Source organism: Protopterus annectens, chromosome 12.part0 (genome assembly GCF_019279795.1).
Source record: "Protopterus annectens isolate FY-2018-M chromosome 12.part0, PAN1.0, whole genome shotgun sequence".
In the NCBI taxonomy this organism is placed as follows: Eukaryota; Metazoa; Chordata; order Ceratodontiformes; family Protopteridae; genus Protopterus; species Protopterus annectens.
The window spans coordinates 332,629,078-332,651,453 of NC_056746.1; the positions used below are offsets into that span (position 1 = coordinate 332,629,078).

The 22,376-nt window shown below is 40.7% G+C and overlaps 1 protein-coding gene across 1 annotated transcript in view; it reads left to right on the forward strand.

The window, feature by feature from the left end:
- Positions 1-22,376, forward strand: part of ERCC4 (ERCC excision repair 4, endonuclease catalytic subunit) — a 516,254-nt gene that overhangs the window by 23,184 nt on the left and 470,694 nt on the right. The gene's annotated exons all lie outside the window — the stretch shown is intronic.

A 22,376-nucleotide genomic window follows, 5' to 3' on the forward strand; every position in this document is an offset into this window, starting at 1 on the left:
TAAAGCCTTACCTCAGCCTACTCCTGAGACACAAATCATGACTATGGCCGCAGATTTAATTTCCATGATTAGAGGTTCACAGGCCCATCCTGAGAGAGGATCCCAGCCTCCTTCTGATAAGAGGCCCCGGGTTGAACCCTCTGACCCTATCCCTTCAGATGAAGATTCTGAGGACTCTGTCCACTCTGATGGCCAGGAAGAGCTCTTCCAGTCCTATGAGGACTCGGATGCAGAGGATTCCATCCCCTCGGCCTCCCCTCCTGAGGATATTTCTTTTGGGGAAGTTCTGCATACCATGAGGGAACATTTCAAGTGGCAAGGCCAGGAATATTCTGATTCCAGAAAGCCTTGAACTTTCCTTAAAAAGCCCCAGCACAGGCCCTTAGCTATTCCTCCTGTGCTTGATGTTTTGGATGATTTATATTCTGACTCCAGTGTTACCCCTGATTCTCTTCCTCCTGCTCCAGGCAAGCCAGACAGATATTACAGGGTCCCAGAAACACATTCCCATTTATTCAGGGCCCATACTGTTGATTTAGAAACTATTTCTCAGGGACCTAAAGGTGTTTCAGCTTCCACCTCTAAAAATCCCTTGCCTTCCAACAGGGAAGCTAGGTCATTAGAGAGATGGGGCAAAAAGGTCTACACCTCCACTACTTTATATATGAGAGCTTTGAATTGCCTCTTTCATATGTTACAATATCAGGATTACCTGTTAGATGATTTACAGAAAACATTGGCCTCTCCTGATCCTTTAGACAGGAAGTCTTTGCAGGAAGCTGTACATAATTCTCAGCAAGTCAGCAATCACTTTCTGCAGTGTGGATATGATGCATTGGAAGCTTCATGTAGGGCAGCTATGACAGGGGCAGTCATTCGTGGGCATGCATGGTTAAAAGAACAACCTCTACCAGATCATGTTAAGGCAAAACTTCTGGATGCACCCTTGGAAAAGAACAAGCTTTTTGGTGCTAATGCAAAAGATGTGTTAAAGACCATCGAGGAAAAAGCAAAATCAGTTCAGACAGTTAAAAATTTCCTCCAGGTTCAGCCCCCCAGATTCAACAGGAATTGGCCTTCAGAAAACTGGTCCTTTCCTAATCCTGAAAAATTTCAAAGGGGTAAAAACAGGCGTGGCCGAGGAAGAGGACAATACAGAGGTCCTTACAGGGGACGACAATGGCAGCCAGCAAACCAAAGAAGTGACACAGGGGTCTCCCCTGCCCCACAGGCACAATCTCAATGACTTTCCTCTACGTCCGCCGACCAAGGAGCAAATAGAAGCTCCCTTGGGTGGAAAATTATCTCTGTTTTCAGACAATTGGCACAGATTGACAAAGGACAAATGGATTTTGGACATTATAGACCAAGGTTACAGGTTCCATTTTCATACCTTACCAAGAAAACAAGGCATGCCAAACCTACCACAAAACCAGAGGGCAGAGGCTATCAAGCAAATTTCTCTGCTTGCTCAGATAAAAGCAATAGAAAGAGTTCCACAACAAGAACAAGGCCAGGGGGTTTACTCAAGACTGTTCCTTGTTCCAAGAAAAGAAACTCAATGGAGACCAATACTGGATTTGTCCGCATTAAACACTTTTCCTCATAGTACCAAAGTTCAAAATGCTGACTCTACAGCAACTCCTTCCCATGCTGGGCAAGGGGTCTTGGCTGATTACTCTGGACATCAAGGAGGCATACCTGCATGTCCCTATCAGACACAGCTGCAGAAGATACCTCAGATTTCTTACAGGGCCAGAGCATTATCAATTCTCAGCATTGCCATTTGGCTTATCTACTGCACCCAGAGTATTCACAAAATGCCTGGCTTCAGTAATTGCTCATTGCAGGCTCCAGGGGATCCAAATTTACCCGTACCTGGACGACTGCCTCATACAAGTGGACGACAAATTGATGTTGACAAAAAACTTGAACTATGTCATACAATTACTTCAGGCTCTGGGATACACAGTCAACTTCCAAAAGTCAAGACTTCAACCATCCCAGCAAATAACCTTCTTAGGAGCCAGTCTAGACACAGCCTCTCAAATGGCTTACCTGACAGAAGACAAGCAAGAGAAGTTAACTCATTATTTCAAAGGTTTGGCAAAACTCACCCAGATGATTGCAAGGAGATTCCTACAGGCCCTGGGTTACATGGCATCCTGCATTCCCCTGGTTCCATTAGCAAGACTACACATGAGAAAGCTTCAATAGTACCTAAAAAGCCTATGGTCTCAGCACAGCAACAACTTAGAGACAACCATACCGCTCATTCCATGCCTACAAAAGGAATTCCTATGGTGGGCCTCGGTAAGCCAGGCAAACACAGGTATGTCATTCAAAAAACCTCAGATAACACAGACCATGACCACAGACGCCTCAGACCTTGGATGGGGGGTGCACATGGAAGGCAGATGTATACAAGGACAATGGTCTCCAAAGGAAACACATCTGCATATAAACCAAAAGGAAATGCTGGCAGTAATGCATGCCATCGAGGCCTTTCGACAACAACTTCAGCAAGGCCATTTACTGATACGGACAGACAACACCACTGTGATGTGGTATATAAACAAGCAAGGGGGTACCCATTCTTACCCCCTCTGCAGACTGACATTGAATCTTTGGGAAAAATCTCTGAGCCTAAACATACAGTTACAATCCCAGTTTGTTCCAGGCAAAGACAATGTGCTGGCGGACAGCCTAAGCAGGAATTTCATAGAGCCACACGAGTGGAGGTTACATCGGAAGATCTTCACACAACTCACCTCGACATGGGGCAGGCCAGAAGTAGACCTATTTGCCTCTCACCTCAACCATCATCTACAAAAATTCTGTTCAAGGACATACCATCCACAAGCTTGGAAAATAGATGCTCTTTCATTCAACTGGAACTTCCTAAAAATCTATGCATTCCCACCTCTGCCACTGATGACCACAGTATTACTAAAGATCGAAGCAGAGAGACCCAAGGGGATCCTAATAGCTCCAGATTGGCCAAGACAACACTGGTACCCACTACTACGGAGCATATGTCACAACAAGAAGTGGGCCCTTCCCCAATGGCCCCTACTTTTGACTCAACACAACTTCAAAACAGTGCACCCAAACCTTCAGATACTGCAGCTAACAGCCTGGGAGATCCCATGAATAACCTCAATCGATCTCTCTCCAAGGAAGTTCAGCGGATATTAACAGAAGCTCGAAGACCATCCACCAGAAAGGTTTACTTAGCAAAATGGAAGAGATTCAGCATTTGGAATACCAGCAAGGGACATGATGCATCATTATTGAACATCCCACTCATCCTGGAATATTTGGCAGATATGCTACAGAATGGACTCTCATATTCTTCCATAAAGATACATGCTTCAGCTATTTCAGCTAGATATAACACTGATCCGCCTGTGTTTTCACATCCTTTGCTAAGGCAATTCCTCAGGGGAATCAAGAACATTAAGCCACCAAGAAAGGCTCCAGTGCCAGCTTGGGACCTCAACTTTGTCCTAGAAAAACTGACTCTACCTCCGTTTGAGCCAGCAGCTTCAGTGGACTTACAATTTCTCTCATGGAAGACAGCTTTCCTGTTGGCAATTACCTCAGCAAGAAGGGTTTCAGAACTACAGGCCCTAATGGCAATACCACCATTCATAATCTTTCACAGAGACAGGGTCTCCTAAAGAACCAACCCTACTTTCATGCCAAAGGTGGTATCTAGGGTTTCTTTAAATCAAGCTATTCATCTGCCTGCTTTCCTCCCCAATCCTGAGAACAAAGGGGAAAGACTGTTACATACCTTGGACATTCACAGACGACTTCGCTACTACCTGGACAGAACCAAGACCAGTAGGAAGTCTGATCAACTTCTTGTAGCTTACGCCCCTGGAGTGCAAGGAAAAGCAATTTCAAAACAGACTATTTCAAAATGGATTGGACATTGCATCAGATTTTGTTATTCCTTCCATGGGAAGATTGTTCCAGCCAATGTCAGACCACACTCCACCAGAGCTACAGCCACCACTACAGCATTCTTAAGAGGGGTGCCTACAAAGGACATTCTAGAAGCTGCTACATGGAGCTCCGTGCATACATTCTCCAAACACTACAATCTCCCTCTATACTCCAGATCCAGAGCAGGCTTTGCTTCGGCAGTCCTGCAGGGTTTGATTGCCACACCATCTCTTTCCTGGAGCATTCCTCCTCCCCCAGCTAAGCTATGGTATTCTACCCATATGTTATGACTGCAGTTGCATTCTTGAAGGACATAGTACAGTTTTGTACCTACCATAAATGTAGATGTCCGATAGATATGCAACTGCAGTCAGATTTTCCCTCCCTCCATAAACCCCTCTATGCCTTGGGTCCACTCCTATCCCTGTTTCTCTTAGCTGGGGATATCTGTTATGGTGTATCTGTTTATTGCTTACATATTTGTCTGGAATCCTGTTTTTGTCTTCCAATTTGATTACAGCCTTCCTTGGAGGGCACCTGGCATCTGGGGCAAGAAACACTGAAGAAAATGGCGTCGGCTGATGCTTATATACTCCAGCTGCTCTGACGTCGGAGAGAAATGCGACATCAGCCGACGTCGGATCCAGACTTTGGAATCCGGCCGACCGAGGGCTGCCTGAGGCAGGACAAACCCATATGTTATGACTGCAGTTGCATATCTATCGGACATCTACATTTATGGTAGGTACAAAACTGTACTTTGTGAGGATCTTGCCCTGTGAGTACACCTATGGTAATAGCTGCAGATAACTCTATGGCCTCCACTAGTCTTTTGGCTCATGCAACTAGTAGTGTTGATTCAGGATCATTAGAAGCATAGACGAGTGCAGCAGTTGGTGTTCCTTTTAAGGGAGCGTAACCTTTTTCCTCTGCCAGAGCCTTTACCGATAAAACAGGGACAACGGAATGGACAGTCACAGAGCAGAAAAAGCCGTAAAATATACAGCTACAGTCTTTATATACTTATAAATGTGCTAGAATTAACAGGCTTTGCACTGGGAGGCATCCATTCAATATTTAGTGTCTGCAATTCTCACTTATTAGCCAAAAAAGTTGCAAACATTACAAGGAGCAGACTAAATTAAGATGCAAAAAACTTGAAGTGTTAGTGCTCACGCTAGATCACACACCTCTGCAGACACGTCTAAACCAAATGCTAAGCAAAACGCTGAGGCTAACATCCACATGGACAAGCTTAAACAAGCCCTTTTAACTCTCCAAACAGCAGTCCAAAGCTTTTCGGAACAACTCTCTACCTTTGGCAATGAAATCACCCAAATAGTAGAGTGCAAGGAAAATATTTATGTGCTCCGTGGCTATGTAATTTATTACTGCAGCAGTACGACTCGATTCCACTTTGCAGGTCTATCTGTGGCCTACTCCGAGGCTTCTCGATTTCAGCATCTAATTTTCAGCATTCCTTTATTTCGCATCAATGGAGAGTCAAAACCTTGCAGCAGTATTTCGAAAGAACCGCACACAGACTTGGGCGCCACCCATAAATGAAAATCCATTAAAGTGAAAACACTCAGCATATTGCCCACAGTATTTTCCAGTCAGAATACGGCTGCAGGTTATAATCCCAGTCATTTGATGTAAATCCTTTGTATATTAGACACAATTAGACAAATTTTTAAATCTTAAAATATTGCTATACATATACAAGATCATTAATATTTTATTATCTAAAGTGAAAATGAACACCTTTATACATTGCTCATAATCCGGGCATGGAATGATAAATATGTACAGGTTAAGACATTCCCAATTAGACTAATATCTAACGAATCTAAACAAATGAAGTATAGATACACTCTGTTTCAAATCCCGCTGAATGGCGGATTTGGCTTTAAATATGATATTCCAGGTCCCCCTAATTGACAAATTGTTAATATATGGATGTGAACATCCTGTTAACATGAATTTAAGGCATAACACATTTCTAAAAAAAATTTCTAGTGCAACCCTTAAGACATTTGTTACATGTAGTTAAAGTTTCTAAATACAATTTAGAGCAGAAATGCCCTAAATTCGTTGTAATACTGAATGGATATCACTCCATCCGTTTAATACCACATTAACAGTTCCATTCAAAAATTCAAACCAGTTTAATGGGTACAGAAACTAAGATATTCTTTGTTATATATATGTGTCCAGCCCAGTTAAACCATATAGCCAACTCAATTCTAGTTGACGCTTCAGTGTCTATTGCATACAGTATATATGAAGCTGAATGAAACCGGACACATAAAGCTGTTGTATCCCCAATTGGTATTCAACGAGCAGGATTATTGCCATTTTATACACAGGTCGTATAGTACCATTCACAAATTCAAATCAGTTCAAGTACTAAAATGTTCTTTGTTGTTGTATAGTGTCCGACCTAGTTAGATCCATGTGGAACACTCAGTTCTAGTTAACACATCAGTGTTTGTACACTTGTTGCATACAATAAATATGAAGCAGATTAAAGCAGGGCAAATAAAGCTATTGTCTCCCCAAATAGTAATCTCCGGACTGGATAATTGCCGTTTTCATGCACAACTCATTTTTAACACTGTCCAGACCATATTACCTCGCCCTTGTGAAGTCAAAAGTTAACCAAATACACTTTGTAGTGGAATCGTTAAATGAATAAAGGCAGAAACCTTTATAAAGTTCACAATCATGCCATAAAGGGTCTATTAGTTTACCCCTGTTATTATTTCCTTTGACTGTACAAAAGACAAAGTAACCGCTTTTGTTTGCAGTCAGCATCCTTAAGGCTCATACTTAGTGTGGAGACTTATTCAATGAATACAAACGAATCCAAGTGCTAAGAAAATACACCATTCACCCAACTTCAGAAATATTTAGGTCTCAGGAATATAACTGTATACCAGGCCGGTTTTCAGTCACTCGCTTCCAGCTTATACAGCAGTGATGTAACCCAAGCATGTAGCGTAGACCACTGAAGAAAAGGAAAGTATTTTCACAATTTTGAACCTTCATCTCCCTTCAGGCAGAAAAATAAATAAATCCAGAATGAAATAAGGTAGTAACTCCTTAGATCAACAGGCCCACAGCAGGGAAAAGAACAAAGCCAGTCCAATGGCGTACTGTTTCCATCTGGTTGATGAAGGCAAAAATGTAGAAGCTGACTTGCCGCTCAACATAAAAAAATACTAAACTAACGTAAGCAATTCTGCCCTATCAATTCATTAAAAACAGATTGGAAAGAAGTAGAAGCAGTGGTAGATTTTATTTTCCTGGGTACAAAGATCTCTGCTGATGCTGACTGCAGCCACTTTCTCGTGCCTCAGGTGGTTCAGTATTTCTTCGATATTTTTTTCCTGGTTGTTGCTTGATGTCTGGTTAACTGGTAGTTTACTTCTAGCATTGAGTAGCATTACCCTCAGTTTTTGCTTGCCTGTTCCTGTTATGGTGGTGAATTTATTTGAACCCTGCCTAAAAAAGGCACTATAGGGGCAGCAAGAGTCTTAGCCAGCGTCCGGAATCCAAGGGGTGACAGGTGCAGACCATCTGTGGCAAAGCATTGTGGTCTTTCGACTATGTCATCCCAAGCAGACAGATACTGGATCCCCTTAGAATGACACCAGAAGCTTAGCCAGTTGTTGAAGTCAATCATTTTGTCCTTGTACTGCGGTGTCATTCTGGGCGATGGCAGAATGCTACTCAGGGCTAGGGTCTTACCTGCCTCTGCTAAAAGATCGGAGAGCTCTTCCATGTCTCTTTTCATGTAGTCCAGGGAGGTACGTCTCAGGTCATTCACACTAACATGGACAATGACAGAGTCATATTTGTACTTGTGGAGTGACCTGAGTGCATGGGTTATGTGGCGGATCCTGGCACCCGACAGGCAGCTGACAGTAACCTTCTCCTTGTTTAGCCTGGTGAGTGGGACATCATTGTGCCTGACTATAGAGTCACCTATGACTAGTGTGTTGGCTACGTTGTTTTGCCTTATTGGCTGTGTTTGAGTGGCACACTGAGTCTGTGGGCTGTATGTCATTTGGGTTGTGTTGGGGGATGGAGGTTGCTTGCGTTTCTGTTTTGGAGGTCTCTGTTCCTTAGGCAGATTATTATTTAGAGCCTCCACAAATGTTTTTGTGTTACTATGTGTGGATTTTGGTGGTGTAGATTTAGTGAGACTATGTGATGAGTGTGGTGCAAATGTTTACCTTCTCCTCATGACTGTCAAGTACAGTCTTGGTTGGAGAGAGACCTCCAATTTGGCTAGATAAGTGCATCTCTCATAGGTTGTAGTGTTGGGTGGTAGGAGGAGAGGGTTGTCTGTGTACATGAGGCAATTTCTACATTGCCTCAAGATGCCCAGATTCATCAGATAGATAGGAGAGAACACTGGGAGCTGACCCTTGGACATGCCAGAATAAAAAACTATTTTCCTCTAGATAAGTGAGGAAAGTGAGTACAAGAGCTGTTTTTCTCTAAGCAAGTGAGAAAAGTAAGTACAAAAACTGTTTTCCTCTAGGTAATGAGGAAGATTGAGTGCTATAGTAATTAGTAGCTTATTTACTGCTTACAAGCTCTGAACAAGTGCTGAGCATGAATAAGCAAATTTAAGTGCTAAAACTAAGAATCTGTATCTACACTAGACGAGTTACAGGACAGAAACAAGGGCAAATGCAGGCTTTCAAATTAGAAAGTTGAGAGAGATGGAAGATTGTCCAAACGGCCAATAACTACAATTTCTGGGCCAGAACCACTCCTTATGCGGTAGACAGGTTACCTAGTGCTTACCACTCCCATCATAAGCTAGAAGGCTTCCCTCCAACACAGAAAGGCTTGGGGGGCTCAGAAACTTACATACAGTCCTGGATACAGCAAATCTGTATCTGGAAAACTAGTTACAGGAAAGGTAGGAAACAGGCTTACAGTTTTTTTTTTACAGCAACGTAGCAAAAACAGTACTAAAAGCAATTCACATGCAGTGCAAGCTAGCCCACTTGCGTATGTAGCAATATTAGACCAAACACAGTTTAAAAAATGCAATTAAATTAAAAAGGACTAAAAGAAAGAGTTCATTAGGTAGAATGTGGTAAAGAGATGGGACTAGGGGAGTGTCCCAGATCAAATCTAGAGTGGGGCGGGGAACTGCAAAAGCCACCAAATTTAAACTACAAACCAAAAATTGGGTGTGTGGGGAAAACAGTTTCAACAGAGATCTAAGCAACAACTAACAGTACAAACTTTAAAACCAAAAAAATATACTCAGCTCTGTATATTTGCAGATCAGTCTCTCAGAACAGTGAGACAACAGTTTCAGCAGAGATCTAAGCAACAATTAACAAACTCTATAACCAAAAAAATATACTCAGCTCTGTATATTTGCAGATAGTCAGTAAGGCAGTCTCTCAGAACACAGGTTCCAGCAATTTAAGTCTGGTATTTACCAAGTTTGTCAGAATCCTCTGTATTGGCCAACTGTGCAATAGCCTTCTTTGGTACCACAAAAAATGTACTGGAGCTTGTGGCGCAATGTCATGAAATGCAATGCATCAGCACATTTCTGCAATACCCGCCCACAGTGCAGTGTCTTGCTGCATTATAGGCAACTCCCCAAGCCTCATGCATTTGGAGAGCTATGTATATATCTATATCTATCTATATCTATATATATATATATATATATATATATATATATATATATATATAGATATATACACACACACATATAACACTTCAAAAATGTGAGTTGACATGGATTAAATCATTTGGAAATCTGTAGTAGTAAATTTAGTTTGCTGTACTGCGGCCTGCCTACCCTTACTTCTTTTAAACTCGAAGTGAAGTATTAGCTGTTAATTAGGGCTTGAGCCCAAGTCCTTCAGCATTCCATCCTGGCATTGCTGTTTCTGAACTAACAAGAGCTTCCTGATATTTAGTTGTGTTTTCCCTTAAAAGCCTTTTTTCCTTTTAGCTAGGGATCCCCTAACTTAGTGATAAAGCCAAATTACTCACAAACGCACACACATATGCAGAGAAGGATTAGTAATCACTGCTCAGCAGTAGGTCAATTTCCCCACATGTCACCACATTTATGTCACTGTTCTTTCAAATGCCTCTGTGTCTTCTAACTGTAAATATGTCCATAGCTTTCCATCTCCTTGTTCACTCTTTCTCTGTCTCCTATATAGAACTACTACATGTCTTTGTCATTTAAAAACCTGTGTTACTGCCTACAATTTCCAATTAAAAACCGCCTAGAATTTCCAATTAAAAACCTGTGTTACTGCCTACAATTTCCAATTAAAAACTTGTGTTACGCCTACAATTTCCTATTAAAAACCTGTGTTATCTCCTACAATTTCCAAGGCTAATCTTGCTTCTCACAATTCTTCTTTTCTACTTGTAAAATGTACACCTTATCATGATGTAAAATTTGTACTTATCTCTCTCTCTCACTCATTCTTTTTTTGAGACCCTTTTGTATTAACTTTTTGTTCCATTTTGAATGTAACCTGGGCTACACCTGAGCTCTTGCTTAGGACTTGAGGCCAAGACCTCCAGCAATTCCATGCTGGTATCAGTGTCTCTGGGCTAAGTATGGATCAGTATTTGGAACTAGGGTGTTCTAGATGAAGGAAAAGAAGGCTTTAAGGAAAAATAACACATTCTGCCTGGAGACACTTGTTAGTCCAGAGACAGTTATATCAGTAAGTAGTGGTGGAGGACTTGAGATAGAGTCCCAGAAGAAAGCTAATGTTTTCATGTTAACAAGATTTAAAGTCAGTACCTAAGTATGTATGATTACCGCGGTGGTGGTGCTGCGGTAGCATTGTCGCCTCACAGTAAGATGCTGTCCGGTTCGATTCTCGGCTAGAGCGTCTTCTGCGTGGAGACATGCGTGAATGGGTGTACCTTCGTTGAAGGTTGTGCATCAGGCCTGGCAAGCCGGTACGTAAAAATCAACTGCCAAAAATTAGCGGACCGGAGTTCCGCTGTGGTGACCCCTAACCTGGAAAAGCTGAAAGACACAAACAAACCTAAGTATGTATGATTCTTGCCCAGAATGATTACACTTGACAGGTATATACACAGAGTTATTAGATAGTAATTAAATGTTGATTCCGTATCTGTCAGTAAAATAATATTGCTTGTATGTTAAAATAATTATATTTTAAACGGTTGAATCTTCCAAATATCAACTGACAAACCAATGAGTATTTAAGCTGAAAACAAAAATTTATTCAGCAAATCAAAAAAAAATGCAAAAATCACTATTTCTTGCAGGGGGAGGACAAGTCCCCACACCTCTGTAACCACTGACCTGGATAAGCAATGACAAATTTGACTGTTAGCTGCTAGTCAGGTGCCAAGATTCACAATGTGTCTAGGGCCTTCAAGTCCTTTCACCGCCATTCATCCTAAGTACCCATATCACATGATCACTGTGCATATGGCAGAGACTAAATTGAGGCCAGTAGTGTAGTAAAGGTGAGACAAAGGAGGAAGCTGCCCTAGACGCAAGGTGTTACTAAATACTGGAATAGAAATTAATTTTGATACTGCTGTTCTGGAGTGCTAAAGCGCTTCATATGGTATAAATTGTAGCAAGCCACTTTGCCTGAAATGTTGTAAACTGCTTGCTATAGTTTATTTATGTTTTTATTTCTATCTTCAGCTGAATTGAGCAGCCAGATGGCAAACTTTTTTTTTTTTTGATTCCTAAACTTATAGTTGAGGGGCACAGGGCACTACCATAGCCAGCTATGGTTTTGCTTGAGGCATACGTCCTTGTATCATATGAAAAGGGACACAATAGAGATCTGAAAATGTGAATGTGAAATTGATGTGAAACTACCAATTGAGCAGTGTCCTGCCATCACCAAGAATGATGCCTCAATTTTAAACAAAAGATAACCAATTTCAATTATTCGCTTAACTTTTGGTGTTGCCTGAAGGGATCCCATGTATATCAGCTTGGAAGGAAGTGATCAACAGCCATGACTGCTTTGCTAGGAATTTCTTGTACCTCTGTCTTCATGGCTTCTGTACACTGGCCAGTGCTTTTCCTCTCCACAGTGCCTTTTTTTAGCCAAACTCGGTCACCTTAAATTACCAACCTAGCCAGTTGAAATCAAAACTGTGTAAAGGTAGCACTGCTCAATGCTAGAAGCCTAAGCAGCAATAGGATCTCCACAGTTTAGGGTTTCAGTGCCTACCACTCTTTTAGACCCAATGTGGAAAATGACGGTATTACTTGAGGGGGTATGTCTGTATTCTTAAGAAGCCATCTTACCTCCAGACTTGTAAGCCAGGACAGCAACCTTTAACTCCTCCGTACAATTTTCATGGTAAATAGAACTCCATACCATATCATAGCCAACTACAGTAGCCCCTCAATGTCACCTGCAGCCTGTGAAGGGTATCTGCACAAACCAATATACCTCCCTAATGCTGTTCTTTTGGGATACTTCAACTATCCCTTTCTTAACTGGTAAAATATGCCACCTCAAGTAAATATGCACAAAGATTCCTACACTTCATTAATCCTAGCTCCTTAGACCAAATGGTTCAAGTCCCAGCTAGGGATTAAAAAATATTCAGCCTAATACTCACCAATAATCCACTCTGTTTCAACACCTAAAATTATTGTGTCACTGGTCAAATCTGTAACACTTACTATGAGGGTATAATCTGACTTACCACAAAACTCTTCTGTCTTCAGAGACTAAAGCAAATGTAATCCAGCTAACTGATGACGTGATGAAATTTAAGCACCTTTGTCACCTTGATAACTCCATCTCGCATGCTGCCACATTTGTGGACAATTTTTGTGCCCACCACAAACCATGCATTGAGGTGTATCTCTCTGTAGACAAAACAATACCAAATTCAATAATAAACCCCTGTGTTGTAACCCTAGTATTAAAAAAAATCTAGAGAATCTGATACTTCAGTAGAATAAGTATGTTTAGAATTACCTGATTTGAAGGGATGTTTTAGAGCTACACGGTTAAGGCTATTGTATATAACACAAACAGAAAGCTGCAATTCAACATGGAAAGGCATGATGAAGTGTGTGCGTGTGTGTGTGGGGTATAGATCCTTAAGGAAAATAATAGCAGTCCTACATAATAGTGTATTAATAAAATAGCAGAAAGTATAATAAGAGCTGAGCCAACAAAGGAATACATAAAGGAGATTCTGCCAATAGGGATGACTGCAATTAGGGGGTAGCCCCCCTCACCTCCTCCCACCGTGGCAATCTATCCCTCAGTCTTGGTCTGCATCTTTCCCAGTGGCATCAGGTTATCTCAGACAAATGGGTTCTGAAAATAATCCAACACAGAAGTACATATGACAGTAGGAGTCTCTTCTTCCTTTACCAGGGATTCCTCCTTATTCTGTAAACCAAACATCCCTGGTTCCTCCAGTTTTGGAGCAAATGTTGTGTCGGGGTGATGGAACTATTGCACTCGGATCAGATAGGCAAATGTTTTTTATCCAAGGATCTTTCTGGTGCCTAAGAAAGTGGGAACTTGAGGCCAATCTTAGACATCTTAGAGTAAAGGATTTTTACCATCACATTCCAGTTGGCAAAGATTTTATAAGTTTCTTAAGATTTTCTGTATCTGGCTTACATTATCAGCAGTCTGTCCTAATCTTTGGTCTATCTACTGCAGCAAGGTTATTTACAAAATGTCTGATTCTAGTAATCCAGACTTCAAGACATTCGCATCATCATCAAAATGAACCTTTATCCCATTTTCTGTATGGGGTTGGGGTGCCATGTCAGCTGTATCCATCTCTCTTGATTTATTGCCTCTCTCCTACCTTCTTCGCCAGACATTCCTGATTGTTGCAGGTCTTCTCTCACACAATCCATCCACTTCTTTGCTGGACACCCTTGTTTCCTCTTTTGCCTTCTTCCTGTCTAGCCTAAATTTTCTTCCCCAGACTGTCTTCTGCACATGTGCCTGAGCTGCAGAATTCATTTTTACCTCCTCTGCAATTGGAGCTACTTTCATTTCTGCTTCTACTCTGATGTCTTTATTCTTTCACCTGTCTCATAATATGCATCCTACCAATTGTCTTGGGCAATTCATCTCCATTCACCTCTAGCTTCCTCAACTGCTCTGCCTTTACTGCCCAGGTTTCTGTAGCATACTGTATGTATAGCACTGTTCTTACCACTGTTTTGTACACCTTACTTTCTGTTTCTTTGGCATTATTCTGTAATACAGTACCCCTGACACACTGTACTAATTGGCTGCAGCCCTTCTGATTTGTAGCTTTGATTTCTTCATTCAGACTTCTCTTCTCCTCAACAACCCCTCCCAGATAACTGAAGATGTTAACCCGTTCCACTGTTTTCCCCTCTATGTCTGTTCTCAGCTTCTTCTGATTTCTCTAATTTGCTGCCATTGTAACAGTCTTATCTATACCCATTTTCATCTCATGAACCTTCAGTTTTGCATTCCATTCCCCTATCCTTTGCTGAAGTTCTTCCTCAGTCTGCCTGTAATGCCGCATTGTCTACATACAGCAGCTTTGTTGACTTGTCCTTTCCAATATGTTTGTTAAAGTAGTCCATCACCAGTATGAACAGCAGTGGACCAAGAAATGAACTTGATACACACCCAGTCCCACTGGGAACCCCTCTGTGATACTATGAGTACATGAGTCATTAGGTCCTTGTACATAGCCTGCACTAATTCTGCCAATTTTTCTGGGAATTCAAGCCACCACAGGACTGTCCAAGTCAGCTTTATTGGAACCTTGTCATACGCTCTCTTCAGGTTGCTCAGTTGGACTGTTCTTATCTCTAGCTTATTTGCCATTATCTGTCTCACTGCAGACATTGTGCCAGTTGTTCTGCATCCTGATTTGAATCCAAACTGCTCATCTTCCATCTTTCTTGTACTTTGCGTATTCGCTGCAATCACCCTGGATAGAAAGTGTGGCACAATCTTGATACATCTGTACTGCCCAGAGTTATGGCTGTTGTCTTTGTTCTTGTACATTGACACTAGTATGCATATTCTCCAGTCATCTGGGGTACATCTGTGAGTACCCTCAGGAGCCATTTCTCCCCATCTTACCCAACATCTTGATCATGCCTGCTGTGACTTTATCTGAGCCGGCTGCTTTTCCCTGACTTCAGTTTTCCTTTGTGCTATTCTTACTACTTCTAGGGTGGGTTCCTCACACTCATTCGTCATTGGCCATGTCTAGGGCAGTACAGCTTCCGTGAGGTTTTCTGCATTGAAAAGTTGATGGAGGTACTCCTGTCATCTGCCTTTGATGTCCCATGGACTGTTGAGCATGTTGTTGCTGGCATCCGTTATGAAGGGTGTTTGACTGTCTTCTTTATCTTTCTTTCTTTGACTTACAACCTGATAGTTTCTTTGTGCCATCTACCGAGTCACTTTCTAGAAACTTGTGGAGTGCCTCTGATGTCTTATTCTTTGCTATTGCAACTCCTCTCTTATCCTGTTGTTAGCCAGCCAGTGTTCCTTCCTAGCCTGATTCATTTTTTTTTTTTCAATTTCCCTCTTTTTTTCTGGTGTAGGTTTGGTCTTCAACCCACTTATTACTGGTAAATACCCATCCCCGTTTGGCATTACTCAACATAATTGAATCTCCTAGTGCTAATTTTTACATCACTGGGTGGTTAGCACGGTTCACAGTCTATGATTCATGTTCTCCACAGCTGATGCCCAAAGTAACTCAATACAACTCTTTACCTTATAGTCACCATCTAGAGTCTGTGCTTCACTACTCCATTTGTGGGCGAGTTTGAGGTGGAAAGACTCTGCATGTTTTTTGAGAGGTAGGAGGACCACAGAGAGACAAGGAGAACACGTAAACTTCATACAGGCATCAACCGAAGGTCAGAATCAAATCTTATACCTTGTGCATGGGAGTCTTAAGACCTTAACCATTATGCCAGCTGGTCTCTACTACAAGCCACTCACATTTTTCCACATTTGGGTGATTGTTTTTTCCTGTTGTTAGGATTCTCTGACATGTCGAGAAACTCCTCAGTCTGGAGCTTGTAAGTGAACTTACAGAAATCCTCTCTCATCTCTTCACATAGAATAGTTTCACTGGGATGTCTTCTCCGTATTTCCTAGGAAAAACTTTTCTTCTACTTGACATGTTAGAACTGTACAAAGAAATTTTCCTGAGCTTTTCCAACCAGTTACTGGCATTTACCAAGGCATTTCTCAAGATTCTGGGTTTTGTGGCTTCTAGTATTTATCATGATTCCCTCAGTCAGATTCACATGAAGAATTCAGTAGTACCCCAGGTACTTAGTATCAGCTTATCTTTTTCAGATTCCAGTGTTGGGGTTTGTGAGAAGGGAGATGTTTTGGTGGATGGACCAGTTTTCTCTCTCTATCAACCCAGGTCTCCTCTTCAGTCTGTAACAAAAGATGCTTCAGACATTGCTTGGGTGGCTGTACTGAAAAGTGTGGCATAAGTCAACCATTTAGAAATGTTTGCTTTGACACTGGTTTTCCTTTTTTCTTTAACTTCATACAGCACACTTAGCTGATCAGCTTTCCTGAAGGATTTTGTTCTGTCCAAGTCTGGAAAGAAAGATGTACCCGAGATTCAAGGTCTCTAGAACAAGCGGGACAGACAGAGACACCACTGCCAGACAGATGTGGTTAATGGTTTGAAAGCCTTAAATTATCTCAGATCCCAGGACCTCTTCAAGTTATCCCACAACAAGAATACCAGATTTACATACTTGCCATGATGGCCTGGGAGGTGGCAACTCAGCTCAGTTTGACTCGTCATTCTGCATGCATTCCATCAGTGCAAAATATTGTAGTAGGCAAGCTAAATGGGATGAAGACAGACCCTCGTGAATGGAAATTATACCACGGTGTCTACCCGGAACTGACCCAACTGTAGGGAATACCTCAAATAGATCTATTTGTCTCCTTTCAAAACAGACAGTTAAATAAGTGATGCTCTTCTGCTCAAAGATTCTGTACAAATGGCCATGAAAGACTGATGCCTTCTTATTCCCATGAATAAGAATGTTCCTGTATGTTGTTCCACTCTTTCCACTAATACCAAGGGTTCTTCTAAAGATAAATAGGGACGCTCAAAAGATAGTGGTGGTGACTCCCTTTTGACCCAGACAACAGTGATCCTTCCTTTTGTAATTAACTAAGGACAGCTGTCACAAACTTCCCCACAGGTTGGATTTACTCGCACAGTGCGTAGTTGTTTGATAATCCCCAGCCTGAAGACAGCTCAGCTGACTGTCTGGATAATATAAGAACTTTTAATATCCTTTAGGCACTTTTTTTCTTAAGTACTAAATTAGGCTAAAAAACTGCTCTTAGAAAATAATATATTTGTAAGTGTGAGATTTTCTAGTTGGTGCTCTGCTAAGAACCAGAACTCATTTAAGCCTTGTATGCCTCTGGTTCTAGATTATTTATGCGAGTAATTATCCCCTGGCCTTTCTTACTTCTCTGTCAAGATTCATCTTTCAGTCATTTCAGTTTATCTATCCTGAGACCCTCCCCCATTCTACATGTCCTCAAGTCCAGCACCTTTTGAAAGGAGTTTTACATATCCATCCATCTTTCACCACCACTTTTCCCATTTTTACACAGGGGGTTGGGATGTCACTTCAGCAGTGATGGTCATCTAGAGCCAAGGTTTATACAGAAAACAGGTGGCTGGCTGCTCCTTGGGAACTTAACTTTCTGCTTGAAAAGCTAACACTTCCATTTAAACCATTTCTTTACATTTTTTTTTACTTGAGAAAACCATGTTACTTATTGTGCTGATTTCTGCTAGAAGAGAATCTGAGTTACAAGCTCTAATAGTGAGTTAACCCTACCTCATTTTCCACAAGGACAGGGTTTCTTTGAGAACAAATGCTTCTTTTATGCGTAGTTTCAGAGTTTACCTAGAGGTATTCTGTTAATCTCCCTGTATTCTTTCCAGAACCTAAAATCAAGGGAGAAAGAATCCTACACACTTAGGATGCCCACAAGCAGCTTGGATACTACTTGGACAGAACAAAATCCTTCAGGAAAGTTAGTAAGCTGTTTGTGTCATATGAAGGTAAGAAAAAAAGGAACATGAGTGTCAGAACAGACAATTTCTAGACTGTTGTCTCATGCCACTACTTTTTTCTATTTTCACCATAACAAGCTTCTTTCAGGCTCGGTTGAAGGTCACTCTGCCAGGTCATTTCCCTTTCTGTGGCCTTTTTGGAAAGTGATGCATTCTAGAAGCTGCAACTTGGTCCTCTGTATATGCTTTCACAAAGCTTTGGAAACTGGATTTTTTCCATGTCCAGAACAGACTGTGCTAGGACCATTCTCCAGGGGCTTCTGGGTTATTGAATTCTTCCCTCCTCCTCCCTATATGTTCCTAAGGTGTTATAATCTACCCAGTTAGTTTAGGCTACTGCAACAGTGATGTAATGTTGAACATAATCTAGGTGTGTATGTAAATGTAATTTAATAATGTGTGTATTAATAGATTACTGTTGCAGTAGCTGGCCCCTCCCTCCTTCTCAGTTAGTTTTGCTTTTAATGTGTTGCCAGGGTGTGGATGGATTTTATATACCCTTGTGTATGTAATTGCATATTCCTTAACTTTTGCATTTTGTTTTCATAGAATTTTTCCTATAAGGACTATAACCTCCCTTCTTTAGGTAAAAACAGTGAAGTTTTGGCACCCACACTACTCTCTTTATGCGGCTTTGCTCAAGCCACTGGCAGGTAGGGCATGTGAAAGGTGTTCTGAAACTTTGAAATCTGGCTTATGGTCATATTCTGGGCAGGATATAAGCCAAATGGCTTAGGCTACTACAGCAGTTATTTATTCTGAGTGTCTGCTGTTATGGTAAGTTTATATACACAACTGTTCTTTCCCCTTTCCGTTCCATAATTCCTTATAGTATCTTCTAATATGTCACTGTAATTCATCTCTTTTAGTTTAATTACGTAGCACATTTATGTGCTCCTAAAATCCTCTGTAATTTTTATTAATCCATTTAGCATCTTATGTCAGATGGTATTGTATAACTCTTTTAGAGCTGTATAAAAATATCTGGGCTTAAAATATCACATTAAGAAATCTTAAAGTCACAGTATGATTTAATTTATCATTCATTTCTCATGTTTTTGGCAGATTGGACAGGAATGTACAATTCATGGACACTTGATCAAATTTTAGGACAATTGCCCAGTCTGTGGCCATCGTTTGTTTGACCATTGTGAATCACCTGTTGGCGACCATATGGATGATGCAGAATGAGGACCATTTCACTATTATCATCACTTTTGAAAAGTAAACCATGATTCAGACAAATAAAACACACCAGGTTAAGAAACTTGCTTTAACACCCCTTGTGTTGTACCGTATATACTCTATGTGGTGGATTGAACCTCCCCGTTTTTTATATATTACTAACTCCAAAAATCACTCCAGATGTATAGTAACCTTAAACTTGGTATATTCCCCCATACTAACAATGAGTTACACTGTTCTGAGAACTACAGTTACAGTTATTGTAATTTCATTAGGTTACTTTTTTAGATTCGCTTTTTCTCTTTCTCTCTCTCTCTCACACACTTGTTCACGTAGGGGTTTCTAGAGTAGGACCCGTCTGCCCCCATTGTGTAGCTTAACTTCTGTAGTTTTAGATAAGGCATTCAGATAAACAAATGACAATGGAAGTGGAATCTTTTATTCCTTTTATCTGTTTCCTTTGTCTCATAGAGCTGTGTTCAAAAGCAACAGAATAAAACTTTTCACATAATCCTGAGTGCACCTAATTAACTAAGGCAACCTTATCTCCCTATTCTAGAGAGTGCAACTTAATTTCCTTTCCTTACACTGGGAGAATATCTCATTCAACAAGACAACCTGCTGTTGCACCATTGTTTTTACTTTCTGCTTTTTGACCTGGAAGCTGATATTTTGGTCCCTTAAGGGAAGCAGTTTTGCATCCCAAGTAGTCTGGGGCCTTCAGGAGGCTAAGAAAGTCTTGTACTAGGTTTTTTTCCTTTTGGTATAAAGCTAATAATGTAAGGCCAATTTATATTTTATTCTCTGCTGTGCTGAAAAGCCCATCTCAATTGCTGCCCTTGGGCTTTTTTACCGTTCTGTCTAGGTGATGTTGGTTTGCCTTCCTTGGAGATTCTCATATATATTTATCTGGTGAGAAAGATTTTTAGTCACTGTTTTATGTTACAATTTCATGTGATTTCAACTTTGTGCTGAAGAAGTTGACCATGCCAGTCTTTGAGCCTGCTTTTTCTGGTTCCGTAAATTATTTACCTTCAAGGTGGTGTAGCTTTCAGCCATTCACTTTCATCATAAGAATTTTCAAGGTACAAGTATTTGTGTGTTCAGAACATTTATATGGCTTTCTATAAGGTTAAGGTAGCCTTTTCTACTAGCCTTTGTTTCTGATTGTGCTTTTTCTTTTAAAAATAGGTATTTAGTAGATGAACATCTACTTATACTTGTAATGAACATCAAATAAATGCTAATAGTTACATGTTCACAACAGTAGAATTGTAAGCAAAGTGCACACCTTCAGTTATTTACCTAGTTTACACACCGTGATTAACTTTACTTTATTACTATATTGTCTTAATTAGCTTTGTACTAATACAAAGTCTCTAGAACAAAGGTCCATCCCTACCCAACACCAAGTAAACTCTGAAATGGGGAAAATAATTTCCTGGAGCCATCATAAATCTTGTACCGAGTGGCCCCCATTGAGTACTGTGCTGCATATCTAGTCTCTGATTGTTGAGTCAAGGGGACCATGTCCATAAGTACGTCTGTCATGTGTGATTAGTCCCTTCCCCCTCCCCAGCCATATCTCTCAACCTGCAGACATTGAAAATGGGAACAAAGGCACTTGAAAAATGAGAGATTCCAAACCAAAAGTTTGGATTGCAAATTAACATTTGAATACCAAGTAGCACACAACTCCTCCCATTTCTGGTAGGACTGTGAAATGCTACTCAGAAACATGTTTTAGAAACAGTGTGACAAAAATGATGGAAAAATATAAGCACATTACCAAAAAAAATGTAAAATCTGTAGACTAACTGTATTGCAAAATTCTACTGTACAAAGCTCACAAAAAGGAGTTGTAAGATGCGTGTCCTCTTTAAATTGCTGTTGCCACTAGTATCTTGGTCACGTAGAGTTGTCTTCTATTGTTTTCTAAGTGCAAGAAAGGTTCAAAAATCACCTGTGATGGGAGGAGGGTAGAAAATTGTGTTAAGGGGTAAATCAAGCCTGAAAACAGGGACATGCCTCCAAAAATAGGGGCATCTTAAATTAGTCCTGTAAATAAGAATGTTTCTCCAAATTTGGGCAGTTGAAAGATCTGTCCCCTGCCACCATGTCATCTATTATTAGATAAATGTCTTGAGAATTGAAGAGGGGGCTCTGCTGTTCCATTTCTTAGTCTTCTACTAGTCAAAGTGTACTGATTTATCAAATCTAGAGAGTAGTATCATAGGAGTTAACTCCAATGAGGAGGATATCATTGTACATAGTACATTTTGCATCGGAAATTTCTAGTCTGGTAATTGGTGCAACTCCAAAATACGTACTTCCATGAGTCAGTCCTACCAGTTTTTTTTCCTGATACTGACTTAAATCAAAAGATCCAGCTTCCTTCTTTTTATTCTCCTTGGGATGCTGTTGAGTACACTTTACACCTGATAAATCCAATAAGCCAACTTGTTTTGTTTGCACCTCTAGAACTGTTTGCTCAATTTTCTGCACCCTTTACTTGGAATAAATTGAGCACCAAGCAAACTCTTTACAGTTTGGTTGCCTCTTGTATTAATTAAGATTCTGTAGGTAAATCCTGTCCGGAACCCGTCAATGCTTTTTTCAGCATGGGGGGCTTCGGCTTCACTATCCTTTATTTGAGGAATATTGGCCTAAGATATTTGAGTAACAGTGGCTTTTTCTATAATGTGCTTGTTTACTAGACTTTTCAAGCTTGATTCTTTGTCCATCTTTAGTCTGTTCCCCACAGCCATCTTTCAAGGCATGCGCATTGGGTTCTTCCATTTTTCTCAGTGCATAGCTTTTCAGTAAACAAATTGTAATGATTATAGTGACGCCATATGAAGTTGCATATTATAGCTGTGCGAAGTGCATATAGAAACAGTATGAATCAGTTTTTCAGTGTTGACTTCCTTAAACCATTGCCATATTTATTTTGCATATTGTAGTCATAATGTTTTGTGTTGGTGTATTTTAGGAAGGTTGGTGAGATGAATTTAACATTTCTAAGCTGAATGCATATTTGTAGACTTTGTGTGTTGCTAATAGTGTAGTGGCTGTTGAGGTACTTTGTAGTAGTGCTG